Source organism: Bactrocera oleae, chromosome 2 (assembly GCF_042242935.1).
Source record: "Bactrocera oleae isolate idBacOlea1 chromosome 2, idBacOlea1, whole genome shotgun sequence".
NCBI classification, from domain to species: Eukaryota; Metazoa; Arthropoda; class Insecta; order Diptera; family Tephritidae; genus Bactrocera; species Bactrocera oleae.
In genome coordinates, this window is record NC_091536.1 from 5,288,991 (window position 1) to 5,308,339 (window position 19,349).

General features: G+C 33.8%; 1 protein-coding gene across 1 annotated transcript in view; it reads right to left on the reverse strand.

The window, feature by feature from the left end:
- Positions 1 to 18,809, reverse strand: part of LOC106619014 (ras-like protein family member 10B) — a 116,775-nt gene extending 97,966 nt beyond the window's left edge. The window contains exon 1 of the mRNA XM_070107448.1: positions 17,620 to 18,809. The gene's annotated coding sequence lies outside the window, so the exon portion shown is untranslated. The remainder of the gene's footprint in view (positions 1 to 17,619) is intronic.
- Positions 18,810 to 19,349: the final 540 nt, after the last annotated feature.

The following is a 19,349-nucleotide window of genomic DNA, read 5'->3' on the forward strand; positions in this document are numbered from 1 at the left end:
TTTAACTTACGAAACACACAAGGATGATGCCTTGAGGAGTAGACGCCGTGATATATTTAATTATATTAAAAGCAACAAAAATTGAAATTAAAAAAAAAAACTGCTTACTAAACTCGCTAAACTCATATTCTTTCCAAGATAAATTTCACTTTCAAGTTGGAAGCATTTCGACCCTTCCCTACACTTCTGGTCCAAAAGACATTCGGCTATTTCTTAATAGTCTAAAGGTAATTTAGCCCTTAGCTTTTAATATTAAAAGTTTCCATTTATTTTAAATGCATTTTTCTTGTTGCTGTTTTAATATCTTACAAATTCGGCAACTTGTGTGCAAATGCTTACTTTTCCTATTGCTGCCTTATCTCATACGAGCATGTGCGACAGGTAAATTGCTTCATGCATACGCTAGTTATGCCCTTGCAACCCATTTGGGCATACTCTTACATGTGCACCAAGTTGCAAAGGCTTGGGCAACACTTTAGGCGTATGTAGGTGTGTGTGCGCATGTGTGTGTGAATCAGTTCGTAAGTGGATTTCTGTTTGATGTGCCAGCAAAATTATTTTATACCTTAATGTTCGCCCTTCACTGGTGAAATGTAATCTTTTCACAAATTTGTCAACGGCAGTTATATCACCATGTAACTGTAAAGGGTATACTAGGGGTGTTCTAATATGTACAAGAGTATTGTACCCTGAACAGAGTATATTAAGTTTGCCACGAAGTAAGTTTGTAACACCTCATTTACATAAATGAGCAGCATGATAAGCTGAGTTGATTTAGCTATCGGACCACTGTAGCATATAACTGCTATACAAACTGAAGGATCGGAATCAAGTTCTTGTAAGGAACCGTTGTGTTTGTGAAGGGTTTTATAGCTTCGGTGCAACCGAAGTTAATGTTTTTTCTTGTTTTGTTTTTTTTTACCAAATATTTTACTTTTACTAGTTATAAAGGTGGAGCTAATATGAGCATTCATTTTGTATGATATGATAACCTTTTTTAAAATTACTATATGTATGTATATAAAAAGAAGTAAAACTTACGGTAACTTTGGCTGCACAGAAGCATAAAATTATCATTATTCTGACTTTGATCGGTAAATTTTAATGACAGCTATGTATATGTTATGGTCTGATCTGAATAAGTTCTTCGGGGACTCTATGAAGACAGCTCGTCAAATAAAAAAAAGTTTTTTATACAAGGATTTGAGTTTGTTCGGTCAGTTGCATGGCAGCTATAAATTAAAGAAATCCAATATCCCTTCCGTTCCGATAAATGAGCAGCGTATTAATGAGCAAAGGACGGCTGCAAAATTTCAGATCGATATCTCAAAAACTGAGGGACTAGTTCGCTGATATACAGACTGACAGATGGACAGACGGACATGTCTAAATCTAAATCAATTAAGCTCTTCATGCCGATCATTTATATATATAATATAACTTATATTTCCGACGTTTCCGTTTGGATGTTACAAACATCGCGTCAATCTTAATTTACCGTGTTAATAAACAATAAGTGCGGTATATTGTCCGAATTTCGTGCATCTGGACAGGAGGTTTGGTTGGGGCTAATGTCTAATGTAATTTAAACAGTGGTTCTTCGGAATTTCCAAATAAAAATTACTTGTAGAACTAAATTTTTCAGAATTTTCATAAAATTCATTATCTTTAAGTTTTTCTTATGTGCAGTTAAAAGCCATATCATTCTTCTTAATTATTAATTTATTATTTAAAAATGATCAAAATCACACTACGAAAGAGTTTTTTGTTCCACAATTATTTGAATCACACTTCTCACCTGAAATTTGTTAAACAATAAATACATTCACGAGCAAATAATTCATTTAACAGTCACAAAAATTGTTTTTGACACAAAATTAATAGCGCTGCAATTAGATTAGCCACATAATAATTTAATGCAAATTACAACACACACACATATAACCAAATGTAATTATTTATTTATGTAACTTTATGTTTGACGATTATTTTCGATAATCCAGTGCACATAAACGCAGCGATGCGATTTTACGTAAATATCAATTTCATGTTGCTAGTGCAGATGCATAAACAAGCGTTGACAGCGTCATAACAAATTTGTTTGGCTGGAAAGATAGGGTGCTTGAAGGTAGATGTATTCTATTTGAAATATTTTAATAACAAAATTTTTATACCCTAAACAGGGTATATTAACCCTTATGTTAGTAACCGGGTACCCACCGCGGTGTATTTGTGTGAATAGCTTAAAAAAATTCAATATTTCATTTTAAGCTCTCAAATCGTAGTTTTTTAACTTAAAAGAAAGCTATTTGTGAGTTCATTTTTTTCTTCTTTAAATTGTCACTGACTCTTAATATTTGAATATGTTTTTTAAAAATTTTTATTTAATAAAATAAACAAAATAATAATAATACTCAGATCGTGGGTACCCCGGTACCCGGTTGCTAAACGAAGTTTGTAAAGTTGGTTACTAACATAAGGCTTAAGTTTGCACCCAGAAAGAAACCTCTAAAAAATATATATAATATATAAGCGTGACGAATTGAGTCGATTTAGCTGTTCGTCTGTCTGTATATACGCGAACTAGTCCCCAGTTTTTGAGAGGTCGATCTAAAATTTTCGACACGTCCTTTTCTATCCAAAAAGCTGCTAATTTTGTCGGTTATCGAAAAACTATATCATATACTATGTGGATATAAGATGCAGCTAAAATACTAGCGTAATTTTAATATCTGGGTTCAATTTACACCAATTTTAGGACGTGTTTACACCACGAACACTCGTACTTCGGTTATTAAAATATTGAACTCGAAACTATTAATTATAATTAAATCCTAGATGTCAGATGGCAGCCTTTCTTCTCTTCAACAGAAATAATTCTTAAACCTGAATTGTTTGATGTATATATTACATTTATTTCTATTTATTTTTTCAACTAAATCAATTAGGCAGGTGAAAACGCTTTTCAGAATAAAGTTTTAACTGCAATTTTAAGCCGGTGGCAACTCACCTCACTTCCACTCCTTTTTAAAAACGTCCACATTTCTTAAAACTCTTGATGAAAATCAATATCTTTGTCAAACTTTTAGAAGGGCCCTGAGCGTGAGTTTCCTTTCCATATTTATATACATATATGTATTATTTACTTCGAAACTGTTTTAACTCACCTATTAATAGTCCCCAATTAAACTGATTACAGTTAAAAGTCATAAAAGTGGAAAAAACGTCAACTCATCATCATATGATATTAACGGTTGCAATAATAATTATATTGGTTTTATTTGTATGACTATTAGTGCCTTATTTAGTCAACACAAGCTGACAGCAATCGATTGACAAATTCAATTAATTAACTGATGCCAACACATTGTGTGTTGCTACAAAGCGGTGGCGAGGAGAAGCTTAATTCTGGCATACAAATTGTAGCGACGGCGAATCTGTCAGCAGATAATCAATGCTGATGTTAAAATTTTATAGTACAAACACAACAATCAAACAAGTGACAATGGATATCAGAGGAGATATTGATAAAAGGTCCAATATGCATATACCTACATAGTATAAACATTTGTAAAGCTCTAATTTCTTTACGACGGATAGTACTATAAAAGGTCAGCACTGACGCCTGGAAAATCAAATTTTAATAAATCGATTAAGTGTGCTTTATGTCAGTGGGTTCTCGATGTATAATAACGTTCAGGTATTGTGGATACAATTCCAATGACTGCAGTCACAGTTGTGTAGTGAGACCCAGTATAATAACCTTCACACTTTTATTGGAAACGAAGCAAAATGTACATGTGTGCGAATTTATTGATTTAGAAGTTGTCGGTTGTTTCAACACGAAATTATGGTTAACTTAAGTCTTTACTTTTAATTTTGTTATTTTCGAAATTGATTTTTACCCCATGGTTCAGTAGTGAAATTATATAAGTTTTAAAAACGAAGCTTCTGAATTAGAAGTTTTGTAAATGCCCATTTTGAAAGTTTTAGAGCTATGTTATAGATTCAATCTATATTATTGATATAATAAATGGATCTTTACAAACAATTTTTTCACACATTAAACTTATGCCACAAAATTAAAGTTCCAACAATGTCGTTGACTATGAGGAGCGCCAAGTTTAAAAATTACTCAACCACGATTAGGTCCACTGATAACTCAACAGTACCGCATGTATTTCTCCGAATCTAGTTGATCTGGAACTGGATTGGAAGTGTCGTACAAGTGAAATATCTCTATGTTGAGCTAAAACATTAAAACATATATGAAATTTGTATTCGACTCTATACGAATTGCCTTTACTATGTCAAATCCGGACCAAAATAATAATTAGACGTAATTTTTCGAAGTCCAACCGATCATATACCTATTTATCAACGCCAAGGTTGAAGTATTGTAATAAAATATGGAAGTGCTGAAGAATTTTTAGGCGTATTTATACTTTACCCTAACCTAATTGAGTCGAACTTTGAGAGTACTAGTATGAGCGCTGATATAACCAATGTGGAAGTCCCATTTTTTGTACTTAATATTGAAAAGTCTCAATCCTAGTCTTATCGCTGAGTCTGACATTTTTCTCGACTTCAATTTATTTATATAAATTTGGGAGATACTTCACTCATATTTGAAAAATAAAATAAATAAATATTCAATTAGATGCTCGTGTTTAATTTGGAATTTACTACTCCAGAAAGACCTCTCAGGCTGATTGTAAACCTCCCAGTTGATTTCCTATATACAAAAATATCAATCAGAGAATAATTCCGATGGTCGTTCCGACAAATGAGAAAAGGACAGTTGCAAAGTTTTAGATCGATAGCTTAAAAACTGAACGACTAGTTCGTATATATACAGAGAGACGGATCGGCGGAAAACTTGTTGGCAAACTCAATATACGGAGTTAAGGGTATAAAAATAGTGGACGAGCTTTTACTGAAAATAATTGTAAAAGTTGCACTAGTTGATCGACCTAAAGCTCTCAACATTAGCTTCAGATATTTTAAATTTGAAGCGAGGCGGCAAGGTACTTGAAAGCTTTTGCATTTTTAGTGCAAGCCACATTAGTTTCCTACTCTACGATACAACACAGGTCTCCACATGTTCAATTTCTCTACTCCGTAGATTACAATCACAAAAATATGGTAATGTAAACAAGTAAATAGTCAACTGTAGTTATTTCAAAAGTCATTGAGATATGAAAAGAGAATTTAATTATTCGTTTATCCATGCATGAACAAGAAACTCCATCAACTAACACATTTAAAGGGCAAAAGTTTTCACTGAAGACTGTCGACTCACATCAAGCTTAATGCTATCATCACCTCAAGCGGTAAGTGTTTTCAATTCCACCACTCCAAAGTTCTTTAAAACGGAAGCAATGTCAGTGGCATAGACGAGCGCAAAGAGAGATATATGTATATGTTGAGTATGGGGGCAGCAAAGAGGCATTGTTACGAAACTAAGTGACAACAAAAACCATCGAGGATAAGTATGTGTGGCCAAGAAACTTTAATTTGTAGTAAATATTAGATCAAAATGTAAACAAAAACAAATATGCAAACAATTTTTAACGAGCATATTTCTATGAGCAAAAGTGTACGTCTTCAAAAATAATAAGAACAAAAACAAAAAAAAGAAGAAAATGCTGAACTGAGATACAGAATAAAGGGCTACATTATGCTGAAGGCAAAGTGTTTTAATAAGCATAGAAATAAATTTAGATATTCTACCAACCACTTGACCATATGTCACACGCATTCTTTGCATTGCCTAGTCTTCTGGGATTCGAATCTGTTGGCTAAATCTTGTTTTCACTTACCAGCTGATTTTGTTTGTAGACCTTACAGATAGTTTCGAATTAAAAACTGTACAACTTCTTTGAGAGAACTTTATTTTATTAAAATGTCTTACTTATCATAAGGAATAATAAATTTAGTATCCTAAAATCGCCTTTCTTGGTCTAACAATCGCTTCGTTTTCTTTTATTGATGCAAACGCCTATTTCTATATCATCAAAAGAGTTTTGCAAATATTTTTTGCCGGTAATCTTCAAAAGTATCAGCCCTCAATATTCGAATTTTTTGGTAGCTCTTTGCACCGAAGCTCTACGTAATGCGTCAACCAACTCCGCTCTGCTTTACCACTCCTCACTATACGCTCAGCCTTAGACGTCAGCTTGCACAGCCATGCTTCAATCCTTCCAGCCGCAAAGCTGCAAATAACAAGTGTTTTTCAACTTCTCTGCACACACCCTTATTACGGCACCCCGTCAGTCTCATGAACCGCTATCCGCTCATACAGACGCTGTTTTTTAGAGACAGCAATAATATGAAGCTAATCCGGCGATGAAGACTCACGCTTAAAACTGTAGATGTATTTTTATACCCTGAACAGGGTATAATAAGTTTGGCACAAAGTTTTGGTTATTGTCAAAGGCAACAGTGCAACCGCTGAATAAAGTTTTTAGATCGAATCACTATAGCATATAGCTGGCATACAAACTGACCGATCAAAATCAAGTTCTTGTAAGGAGTCTTTTGTATTTGTGAAGGACATTATAGCTTCGCTACAAGTTTACGTTTTATCTTGATATACACACTTTCTTCTCTCCGCCTTTTCACTAAACCGTTTTCCGTTCGCTTCACATCCATCGCCCGGTTACAGTATTTGTGCTAATCTTCGGCAAGTGGGAATTGTTTTCGTTGAGCAAATGCAACTCTGTTGGCCTTAGCAGTACGCATTTAATAGTTTACAGCGTTCTTATGCCACTTCATTCATTGTACATTTGTACCGTTATAAACATATTTACTTATTCCTTCGGGTATTTCATAGTTGCCTCGCGCTAGTGCGGCTTTTACATTTCCATAAAAATTGTATATTATGTGTGTATTGTAGTGCATCAATCAAATGTCGCATTTGAATCAAAAGAATCAGAGACGAAAGCGCCGCTATAAATCAAGGTTTCCCTTGTTGCATCGGCAGCTGTCAAATTGAGTGCGATAAAAATGATTTACCAGTGCTGCATTTGTCAGACTTCTAATCAATTTGTTCACACTCATACTGAGCTTTTAGAGGAGCTCGTTTAAATTTAACTAGTGAATATTAAAGCTACTCACGAATTAGGAATCTTGATTGATATCATATCATAAATAAATAGTTGCGGCTTGTTGAAAGATGGCATAATTCGATTATTAAGTCATCGTATTTTTGTGGATGTTCAATCGGGTATCAATATAAATTTAAGGCAAGAGACGTCGAAAGACGGTTTGCATCTAAAAAATGCTGCTTAAACGATTCAAAACAAAGTAATTTTTGCATCGAATTGCTGTTGGTGATCAAAAATGGACTCATGACGAGAAACTTAATCGCAAAAACTCATATGTGAAACCTTGTCAACCAGCCACATCAGCTGTATTATGAGCTTTTAAAGTGGAGTGAAACCATAAATGGAGAACACTAGAACCGACAATAATCCATTAAATTGAAGCGAGCGATTGCCAAAAAACGCCCAGAATTTACGACCAGACACGAAGCAATAATTTTCTATCGCTCAGCCTCATGTTTCAAGAGCGGTTAAAAACTATTTTGAAAACAGTGGCTGAGAAGTTTTGCCCCACCTGCTTTATAGCCCACACTTTCTCTATTTTGACTACCATTTGTTCCGGGCGATGCAGAATACACTCACTGGAATACGGTATCAAACATTTATTTGATTCATTCCGGGATGCGTAGTCAGCGTGCATCAGATGGTAAATACTTTGAATTATGCTATTATATGTGTTTTTCTTAATATATATCCTTTTAAAAATAATAATTTTTTTTCGGTTAATAACAATTTTTATTCGAAATGCTTTACAAACCTTCGAATGTAATTTAGCCGCCACAAATATTTACATTCAGCAGCGGTTTCGCAGCGATTGAAGAATTTTTAAAGCACTACTCTTATTAAAAAAAAAAGGCTGGCGTGTTGTTATTTTAAGCAAATATGAAATAATAACTTTTTGATATCTAAGATCGAAATTAAAAAAAAAAAAGTAGCTAGTTTGATGTTTTTATGAATTCTTTTCTTGCCAAAATGGTTACGTATACGCAGTGGCGCGTCAAAAGTTAATACCACTATAATCTATTGAATTTGAATTTTACTCAGCTTAGAGCAAAAATTTGGCGTGTTTATTAGTTTAAGATTTTATTTCTGCTACAATCAAGGCCCGATTCCCAACTTTAGTTTAATTAAATGTGTTCAAAAACATACAGTTTCTAATGCAAAATTCACTTAATTTTAGTGCAACATAATCGTATAAACATTATAGTATATGTCTGTTAACATGACGAAAATAGTCCTATTAGCAAGTTGAAGCGGAAATAATAAGAATTGCTATATAGACAGGATAAGACTAAGACTAGCATGTTTTTCCTTCGTAACTGTTTTCGATATTTCATTATCAAGCTAAATGTTGTAAAAATGTGAAATAGGCTTGATTACATAATAGTTATGATCATAGACCCTGTTTAAGTTACTGATGATAATAAAAGGACCCTTGGTAGCTTTATTTATGGTTGAAGGGATATTATATTTTAATTTTTATATGGTACAGAAAAAAGACATTTCCTACTTTCTACATCGTATCCCAAAAACAAATTGACCGAATTACTTGAAATTTGTAGCAAATGTAAACGCATGGAAGGAATTATTGCCGATCGAAATTCCCAAAATTTAGATTTTTTATAACAAAACCAAAAAAAAAAAAACCGCTAGATTCGAAACTTTTTTCTTAAATGGTGAGGATAATAAGACGAGTTGAAATCCGAGTGACTGCCTGTCTATCTGTCTGCCGGTCCGTCCATATTTTCAGTAAAAATGCTACACGTGTTCCTTGGCAAAAAAGTGAGGTTAAGTTCGTAGATGGGTGTAAACGCCCATAACCTACAAAATGCCATTCGTCGAAGACCTTTAAATTGCCATAACTAAGCAGTGACACCGCTCACATTTGACACTCGCCTATTTCCCATATAACACAACTTTAAATTTCATCTGATTTTTTCACTTTCCAGTATACAAATCAAGCACTGATTAATTTATAGGGATAAAAATTTGCACCAATATTTCCTTCGAGGAAAGCGTGGAATGGTTTGTGCCATATATTTCGTATATTGAGCATATCACACTTTTCTCACAATAATACAAGTATTTATCGGTCAATATTTCTGTCAGTTTATTTAAATCACTCATTCTAACTGATGTTGGGAGCATACCAGAGCAGCGTAATTTTAGCGCATAAAAATAGCTTCAGTGGCAGTTGCAACTCCATAAAAACCGCTGCTAATAACGTGCTCGCCACTTGTCAGTGCGTTTATTAAATTATGAAGAGCATGGAAAGGCATTGTTACCCAGCGGCAGCGTTACCAATGTAAAGCAAACGTTTTAAACGCGACAGAGCAAAGCTTTATGCGCGACACGGTTGCAGTCATGGCTAATGAAAGCAAAGCAAGTGTGGCTAAAAATATCGTAAACAATTTACAAACTATGAAGTTGAGAGATAAAGCCAAGGGCGCTAATGCAACGCAACTTGACGCTAATGTTCCGCAACCGAGCTAAGCGTGAAATGAAAGCGTTCATGAGTGCGCGCTTGCATATGTGTGTGCGAGAATTGGAGTATTCTATGAGATATGGCACACACAAATTCATATGCACTCATGTATGCGCTTTGATTAGGTATCCTTGGTGAGATGATTAGGTGTCCGCATTGGGCTCTCATTTCACATGACTGATGCTCCAGCTGCTACTTTGAAGTGTAGCGCCGCTTTCTGTTGCAACGAAGTGTGTAACTATGTACGTGTGAAATTTTAAGCATACCTCGTATCGTAATGCAGGCCATTCAGACAATTTTCCAAGAGCAGAACGTTTGCAAAGAGAACTTATCTGTGCTGTGTGGTATTTCTTCGAAAAAGAAAAGTGGAAAATTCTTTGAGTGAATGAGAATATAGTGAATCTGACAATTACACATCAGCAAGAGACTTTGGGTTGTGGCAAGAATACTTGGAAACTGTGAAAATAGCACAAATACTATTAAACAGTTTTGGAAAGCGGTAAGCTCCCGGATGTCTTAAAGCGAACGCACTGGACCTAAATTTAACAGCAGCGTTGAGAGCGATATTGGTGGGATATGGGTGGAACCGAAAAGATACTATGCTAAAGGTAATATGCTCCACTAATTATACCCTAAACAGCATATATTAATTTTGCCACAAAATTTGTAACACCCAGAAGGAAATATCGGAAACCCCTAAAAACATATACATAATTGATCAGCATGACGAGCTGGGTCGATTTAGCCATGCCGTCTGTCCGTCTGTCTGTACAAAATCGAACTATGCTTTCAGTTTTTGAGATATCGATTTGAAATTTTGCACATGTCATTTTCTCGCTAAGAAGCTTTTCATTTGTTGGAACTATAGATGCTGAAGTTTGTATGGAAAACTTTTTCTTTTGACGAGATATTTTCACCAAATTTGTGTGTTACTCCTGAAAGGCACTATTTGTGAACAGTTATTTTATTACATCTTCATTGTTCCTTGACTTAAATGATATATTAAAAAATGAAAGGTTCAGATGGAATTTGAAGTTGAGATATATGGGAAGTCGGTTGAGTGGTTGTCTGATATACCCATTTTCCAACTGTACTATTAATATGTCAAGCTATTTCTATAAACCAAATTTGTAATTGCGGCCTGGCAATGATCCAATTTCGGTTATCTACAATACCACCGGTCTGAGTACCAAGTCTCATCGAAAGCGTAATTTTACACTTGCACGGACAGATCTACAGTCAGAGAGATGGACGGCTGAACGGCCAGACGAATATTTGATTTTTCGTAATCCTGATAATTTTGATATAAATCGATATCTGTTTCGATGATTTTATAGTGTTATAAAAAACCGTTGATAGACTCTTATGTCACATGTTGCGAGAAAATAAAGTGCAGTGCTGGAAAACGCCAAATTCAGTGGAGCTTTCAACGAAAAACGAAAAAACTTTAAATATATTTGTGGGTGTCCGCTAATGTTGGCTTACTTCTATGTTTCAGCAATCTGTAGTTGCATCACTATTATCACGCTATACTGTGACCGCATGTGCGCGTGTTGGAAGCTAAGCCACCTCATCCATTTATACCCGGTACTCTAACAATGGCGGACAAAAGCTTTTGATGTTGCTTTGGCCACAAATGCAGTAAAATGAAAAATGATTTTCACTTCTAATAATGAAGACATTACGCGCGTGTGTGCGTGTATATGTGCATTCGTTATTTACTTTCTCGGACACACTGCAAAGCGATGAATGTTGGTCCAGCACGGCGCGCAATGAAAATAGAATGAATGGATCTTCTAATGGCTGGTAAACAATGCGGTGTTACATACTGACTGCCAAAAGGAGCTTCGCGTTATTTATTTATTTTAAAATACAAATTGGAGCGGTGAATGCGATACTCGGAAACGTTATGGTATGGTTGAAAATATAGTAGTGAAACTGAAGTAAATACTTTTACATATTGACTTAATGAAAACTAATCTTCTTAAAATTCTTTCGGCATGATCTTCTTATTTTTGCAGCTTACTTTGTACAAAAAGTAGCAAACATAAAGTGGAATTGAAATGTTACGTTGTAGTAGTCTGATCAGGATTCTTTCTAACAATTAATTGTAGAAGACGTCCTGAAGATTTCCGTTTACGGTCATGGCAAATTATTTTGTGAATTTTATTTCATCGGTTTTGGTGCTTTAATGCGGAAAGTAGCAAATTATTGAATATACTGACTTGTGACTTGATAATACCTTCAATCCACTTTTTGGTCCCAATAGAATTTTACAGACGTCCTGACGACTATTTCAATAGTTTTCTTCAAATAATATTTTTCATAAAAAAATAATTTTCAGTCAGATATCATAGAAACTGGAAGTAAAATTTTTATTTAATAATAATAGTAATAATAATTTTATTTTAGACAGTAATTTTTGTTTTAAACAAGTAAAATTGTGCAAAGCTGAAAGCGAAAATTTGATAGCACTGAAAAAATGTCGCGGTCTATGCATACTCTCTTCCAACTGAATTCAACTCGTTAATTTTGTTGCTGCTTTCAGATGTGAATTGTTCGACAATCAATATAAAAGGATATTTGCTCACTATGTCTGCCAGAAAGTCGTCTTTACTACTATACTCATAATAACTTTACTACTATACTCATAAATAACAGATGACATGATTCACAGGGTGTATCCGAGTTCACCATCTTCCAGTTAATAAAAAAATACAATTTGTATTGATATATTGCAGGAAAATGAAATTCTTCGTTATGATTGTAAGCTACTTTTTGTGCTTCGCATGTAAATTCTATTTAATTACGGAAAACCATTGATTCTCCAAGCTTACCATAGAAACTCCTATTCTCTTGTTGACCTCTCGCTGTTTAAGCCTACTCGTACGCTTAAGTAGACTCAAACAGCGACAATTACTATACTTAAAAGAAAAATACGTAAAGGACAGCGGTTGGGGCTTCAATTTAAACAATTCTTGGAATAGAGTTGCCATCACGAAAACTAAATGTGAGCAACGAAACAGCGAAACATAATAAAATACATATTTACCATACATATGTAAAAAAGGTGCATCCCTTTAGGGAGTTAGGTCAATTTAGAATTTCATACAAAAAGAAAACATAATAATTTTTGGTTTATGGTTATAAAGACATAATTTGATAGAATAGTGAGAAGAGTGTTTTTCCTTGTCCGTTCGTTCCTCTTTCTCGAAGCTTCACTTTACAAGTCGGATGCGAGTATACTTGTATTATTATCTAGGACCTTGATACAATTTACAATACAAAGAAATTGCTTAGATCAGACACCTATAGCATATAACTGCCATGCAAACTGAACGAGCAAATGACGTCTTGGTATGCAAATTGTTTTTTTTGATGAGATATTTTCACGAAATTTGGCAAAGATTATTCTCCAAAGTGTCGCTACAATCTCCAACACATATTGTTCAGATCGGAGCACTATAGCCTATAGCTGCTAGACAAACTGACTGATCAAAATCAGATCATAGATATTTTTATACCCTTATGTGATATAAAAAATGCACCTGTGAAGGGTGTTATAGCTGTTTTTACTTATTTGGACTAAAATGCATGTTCAATAAAGCGTGAAAGAGGGAAATTCGATTGCTGTTTTATTCCCAGAATAAATTTTGAAAATTAGGCCTTTTCTTGGAGCTCTATGGTAGCTTATTTATAAATGTCTTCCAGCAAGGGCTGTAAATAAAGTTTTCTTATTTTAAGTAAGCTTTTTGTATACTTTAAAGTAGAAAGTTCACAAGTTCCATAATTTTGCTGAGCTAATTTAATCAAATATATATAAATGATAATTTTAATTACTTACGGCAAGTTGTGCAAGTACATAACATATTATATACTATATAGCGCTTGCAGTTCTAACAATTGCTAGTAAAATATTTGTCGTGGATATTGAGAATCATGCAATCGCATATGCCACAAATACGCGCGGCGTACTTATATAAGCTGCAACTGCCGCAAATCAAACACTTGCATGAAATTGCGTTGCAAACGTACACACAACACATATACACACATACATACATATATGCGAGCAAATACAGTGACTGCAGAGTGGCCCAAAAGTAAATACAAATGCGGGCAAACTCAAAGCTTATGCATAACGGTACTTATATACATGCAAACATCCATACATATATAAGTACATATGTATTGGCATATGTTTGTATATGCTCTCAACTGCACATGTATTGTAATCTATATACCTTGGTACATATTTGCACTTGCATGTGTTTGTATGTGTTTGTACAGACATTTGTCTGAATTTATTTTTTGCACCAGCGCCCGGTAGTCGTATTTTATGAAAGCACTCGTTAGTGCACTTTGGAGCCGGAAAAAAACGTCGCACCAACGCTACGCTTACCAATCGTGTATGTTGCAGTTCGTTAGCGCTTTTGAATTGCCTCATAGGAACATACATACATTAATCCATACATAAATATTATACATACATATGGTATATATAGAGAGTTTCTCGGCTTCGTTTCTACACGTAAAAATATTGAATAAACTTTTATGCATACATATTTGAATATATACATATGTATAATAATATATATATACAGCCATATAGATATATTATTTGCTGTCTGGAAATGTTTTACATTTATAGTTATTTATATACAAAGGTATATCCTCACTGAGGATGTAAGCGCATCGGATACGCCTATTTAAAGAAATGAGAATATAATAGTCGCATTTTCTAAAAATAAATATATGCAGAAATAGTTCAGTACCAATGCAAATACATCTGACTTAATCTAATCTTCGTGAAATATAGTGGGGTCGGTACAAAAGGTTGCTTGAAATGCAACACTGCACTTTACAAATAACACCTTTGAGTATACAACAACCAACAACTAGCAAAACCGACAACAGCCTAATATTATGTTAGTTACTAAAGATGGCAAAAAATACTTGAGACGTTATTTGTTACACACAAGTATTAAGAAGAATGTTGTTTATATTATGGTATTTACTGTACTTAAAATATAAAGTTTTTATAAATGAATTTTAAAATTACTCTAAAATATAATATGTTTAATGTTGAAGACATATTTTCCAATAACAAAACTTTTTATTTATTTATTATTTTTTGAAATGCGGCAACTCTATTCTTAAGTATTTATAAACTACGATCCACACTGTTAAAATTAAAAAAATATTAAGCGTTGAAATATTTTTCTGATAATTTCTGTTATTATTTTTTCTGACATGTGGCAACTCTATTTAGAAATATTCCTTAGCCAACAACTTGCTGGCTTCTATCCGAGGCATAAAGAAAGGTTTTAATTTTAACATAAATTTTTTATGGAAAAATCAATTTTTTTATGGAAGGAAAGTCTATTTAGAAAAATATATTATTTCTTTTGAATACTTTTAGACACATTCCAAAGTTTATAGAGAAATTTCTAAAAACATAGTTAGTTTGGAGCCTTTTTAATTACAGTTTTATCTATCTGTCTGATCCTATATTGTCCCCCTTTAAGGACAAGAATAGCAAAAATCAAGTAGGTTCCATAAATTATATAATATTTATTACTTTTATCAAATTCAAAATTCAGACAAATTTTGGGATCCAAATATCGTCTTCCTAAGATGAATAAAAATTTCTAGTAAACATATATATTATTTCCGTTAATAAATTCATCAATGTGAAGAATTACAAAAAAATTGTGTGCTTCATGATTTAGCTTTGACTTCTCTACCTAGAGGCAGCCATCAATATGTGCACCATGGCGTATACGCATCGACATGTGTGGCGTGGGGTTGCGTGTCAAGGTAAAATGCCTAAAAACCAGCTTAGCACACAAATTCTCACGCACTCACTCACCCGTATTTATTCTCACTCATATTTCTTCACACTCACCGTGTGTAGATATGTACCTAATTGTTGTGGGCTGCGAATGAGTGCAACCACTTATGCGGTATTTTCTTCAGTCGCGACAATAATAAATAATTCATAGGTGCGCTTGGTTGGTATGTGACAGGGATGGGAAGCCAGTGAGAGTATACATATATATATGTAAGTATCTGAGGAAGATGGTGGCCACTCTTTATATAAACATTCATACATAGTTATAAATATTGTTTGGTTGGCGGCTTTTAAAAGCAGCATATTTGATGTTATGAATAACTTAATCCGTCTACAAGGGATAAAGTCAAATGAAAAGTAGAAGTCAATTAGTTGTTAAGACAAAAATGTATTACTTTATGTATAAACATGAAATAGCTCTTTCAAAGCGAAAAAAATACTTTTTTTTTAACAAATTTTCTCAGATAATTTCTTTTTTATAGCAAATTGTACTGATTATAATTTAAATAAATAATTTCACAAATTTAGAAATTTCAAACAGATGGCACCACTTAATATAAATTTATTTTAATATCTCTAACGTATTTTTCTTTTTGTGTAAGTTTTGCTGCACATATCCCATTGTGTTAGTTTACCACAACTTCTTTTGTAAATTGGTGGCAACGCTTTTATGAAATAGTTTCCAATATAATTCTCATTATAAAACCCAATGAAAACTAAATGGCTTTCAAATCCAAACTATAACAGTTTTAGTCTTTACAATTTTTCAACAGCTGGCAACTCTTCTTGGAAAATGCATTTTCAATTTTTACCTTGCTCGTCAGTTTAATACTCGTCAGTTTAATTCCCACAATTGCGAATTTCATTCCACTGATTAATCTTTTTTGTTTGAAAATTTTAAATACTTGGCAACCTTTTCATGTGATAGGTCAAGGTGTTTCAAATAGTTCTTTAAAATTTGCATCTTTAATCTTTTCTCTCACTTTAGCCGAAGCTATCGAAATTTATCGGAATAATCAAATGGCTTATAAATGACGACTTGTAGCTTTGCATCTCTTCTCTCGACCCAACTTAAGAAAAGAAAAATTTGGAGCTAGTAGTGAGTAGTATTCTTTACCAATTTGCTCATGTCAATGAATATTAATCATACGATCTGATTTAAAAAATTAAAATTGTTTAAGAGATACCTCATATTACTGCACCGTACCTTTTAAAATTTTGAACTTTATTTCTGTGCATAGTTTACAAGGTAACGATTTGTTGCGGTTTCCCCTTCAAGGTTCCAAAATATTAAAATTAGAATTTTTCGAAAAATCCTGTCGGTGTTACCTGTTGAAAACTATTATTTAACCGATTCAGAAGAATTTTTTGACTTTCTAAAATTATACTTAGTCCTTTCCTAAAATTTCGTGAAAAAAGAGAGCAATAAAATATATAACGGCAAATTATAAGAATATTGATAAGTTTTGCACACCGAACTAACAGTTATTTTGTTAGAGATATCAGATAATAAAAACTTTTAGCGTAAACCGTATAGAAAAGTCATATCTAATGAATTCTTTGCAAAGCAAGCAGTATAAAGTGACCTGAAAAGATATGGCGTGAAATACTAGACTAGAGCCGAAAATTGCAAGAATTAAGACAGAGAAGCAAAACGAAAATTCCTTCTTATAGAATAAAAAGTTTTTTTTTCTAATTGCACCGAAATGATAGCTTATATTATATTTATATTACGGACTACGATATCATATTTAAATTGTGATCCTTTTCAGAGATAGTTAAGGTCATGTGTAAGCTATCTCTAAACCATCTATAGTCGGCACTCTAGGTTAGATTAGGCTAGGTTATAAGGTCGCTGCTAAAAGGGATAAGACCCTTACAAACCGACAACGTATTTCGAGGCATTCACAAATTTATTGAGACGGCTAATGTCAGTTTCGAATATACCGAAATGTTTTAACCTCAGTCTTGCAAAAGCTCGACATTGACTGTACTGTAAGTAGTATTTACTGTTTAAAATTGTTATCTATATCATTTTATGTGCAAAAATGTAAAATATTATATATCAGTTAATTTAAAAATCACCCTAATGTACACATGTATCAGTAAATATAAATTGACTAAACTTTGATACAAGAAAAACAAAAACAAAAAGAGACATAAATCATACCAACCTTAGTATGTTCAGCATCCGATATCCTTTCAAGCGCCTCCTAACCACTTCTATCTTGAAAAGAGTTTTATCCCTTCGCTTATGTTTAATTACATTAACACCCACACAAGATTCACATAATTTGCTGTCATTTTGCTTCGCTTGTTTTTTCACAACATCATCGTTTTTGCAGCTGAAAACGAGCTGTTTTTACAATGCCAGTGTCGGTGAACTCATCAATAAAACTTCAGGCGTTAACGAGCTCTGTGTGTGAGAGTTGGCTAGTGGAGATACTTGAATAAAGCGCCAAAATACAGCAAGAACCATTAGGATGCAACGGAGAGTTAACAGTCAAAACCAATCGAGATTTGAAGCTAAATCGAAACCGGAACCGAAACCGAAAAATTCAAAGCGAATCTGTAACCCGCACCGACACTTCGTACGCCCTCGTACCTTCTTTTCCACAAAAGCTTAGTAGTACACGACTCCACCACCCGTTGGCAATAGACACGTACACTTTGTTGTTGTATTTAAGCAATAAAGCTCATTCGCCTTGAGTAACATGATAATTTCGGTGCTTGTTTATATAATATGCGGGTTTCACAAGAACTGTATGCCTACGAGCGCACACACCTACACACGTATGTATACGGCTAAAAACACTTATTAACGGTTGTTTCGTCGTGCTACCGTAATTATTATTTTTTCTTTTTTAATTGGTTCTGCTGGTGCTCTTTTCGGTTGACAACAACTGCCGTTAACAATCAAACTCGATCTTTCATTCGAAATAACTTCATCGCGAGGAAATCAGTTGCTCTTTTAAAGGCTTGGCAATTATTGTGATTAAAGCCAAACGCCCACAACCGCAGCAAAGGTGTGAAATTTTCGCCGGAAGTCGATGTGTTGCTTTCAGCGCGTGGCCACTTGACTCAGCGCAAGAATGATGTGGCTGCGGATATCGGTGGTGACAATGTTGTTGCTCTTATTGTTGCTGCTAGGTGTGAAAAAAACGTTGTTGTTATGGTTGCGGTATTATTTTTATTTTTTCACGTGGGCTTTTTCGCGTTTCACTTGAGTCATTAAATTTTTGTTTTAAAATACGGGGACCTCTTTGGCCGCTTTGTTCTTTAAGATAATATACTTAAAAGTTCTTTTTCATATAATTTTCCTACAAAGATTTTAAGTTTATAAACAGTATCTTTGTGACACAGTTTAAATAACTGTTCAGTGAAATAATAACAAAAAAATGACTTTCAGATTTGCATTTATTGTTGTTATATTTTAATTTTTTCGTTTTTTGTTGTTGGATTTTTGAATTTGGTTTTTGTTGTTTTGAGGTTAGTTTTGTTGTTGTTTGGTTGCTGTTATTGCTTCTTATCTTTGTTGTAGACACATTCTCCTAAGGCTTTTTCTAACACACTGAGCTAAGTACAGGCAAGTTCCCTTTACGTAGTTCCGACTTTAGAGAAATTGATTTTCATTGGTTAAGTTAGGTTAGGTTAAGAGATCGATCTTAACAAGGATATCATTTGGACAGCTTAGAACGCGGGCCGTTGTATTGCCCACAACTCCCATATAATATATTAAAAAACCCCTACAAATCAACAAAGTGCTTAGAGCATATCAAAAATTTGTTGAGTCGGCTAATGTCAGTTTCAGCTATGTCTCCTTGTTCGCCGAAGGTAAAACTGCCGAGATGGTTCATCATCCATACGTCTACCGTCAGCTTAATAGCATTCCATTGAAAGACTC